The sequence below is a fragment of the Hyla sarda genome, chromosome 4, assembly GCF_029499605.1.
Source record: "Hyla sarda isolate aHylSar1 chromosome 4, aHylSar1.hap1, whole genome shotgun sequence".
Classification (NCBI taxonomy): Eukaryota; Metazoa; Chordata; class Amphibia; order Anura; family Hylidae; genus Hyla; species Hyla sarda.
Genome location: NC_079192.1, coordinates 244,377,491 through 244,378,152, shown reverse-complemented (window position 1 = coordinate 244,378,152; position 662 = coordinate 244,377,491).

Here is a 662-nt window from a genome sequence, read left to right as displayed (position 1 = left end):
GTTATTTTAATGAGCCCCCCATCCCCAGGAACTGGCATCAGTAGTGAGGACAACAGGGTGACAAACCCAATCTACCTCTTTAGAAAGGTTATCAGACACTAACAACCATTCTAGAGAGGTAACTGCCTGAGGGGTTAACACAATGCATCGATCCAGATCACGTTAGGAACCATCCCAAGACCCAAGAAGTTCTAATTGTAGGGCCCGAGCATGCAAATGAGCCCAGGGGACTGCTCGAATAGCCGCTGTGAATAAACCTAAAACTAACATTCCCTTCCTGATTGATATACAGGGGGAACTAATGACCACTCTGAAGACATGATCTTCTCTATCTTAGCTAGAGGGAGAAAGGATTTTTGTACAGAAGAGTCAAGTAAAATGCCCCAAAAAAACTTTTTGCTGAGAGAGAATAAGGGAGCACTTCTCCCAATTTATTAGCCAGCCCAACTTATGGAGAATATCAACAGTACGAGACAAAAAATCTTTTACCTTGACTTCTGACTCAGCTGCCAGCAGAAAGTCATCTAGGTAGGGAATAAAAAATTCCATCCCCCTCTCTTATATGGGCTGCCATCTCAGAAATTACCTTTGTAAATACCCTAGGGGCAACGGCTATACCGAAGGGCAAGGCACAAAACTGTAAATGTAGGAGCTGAGAATTT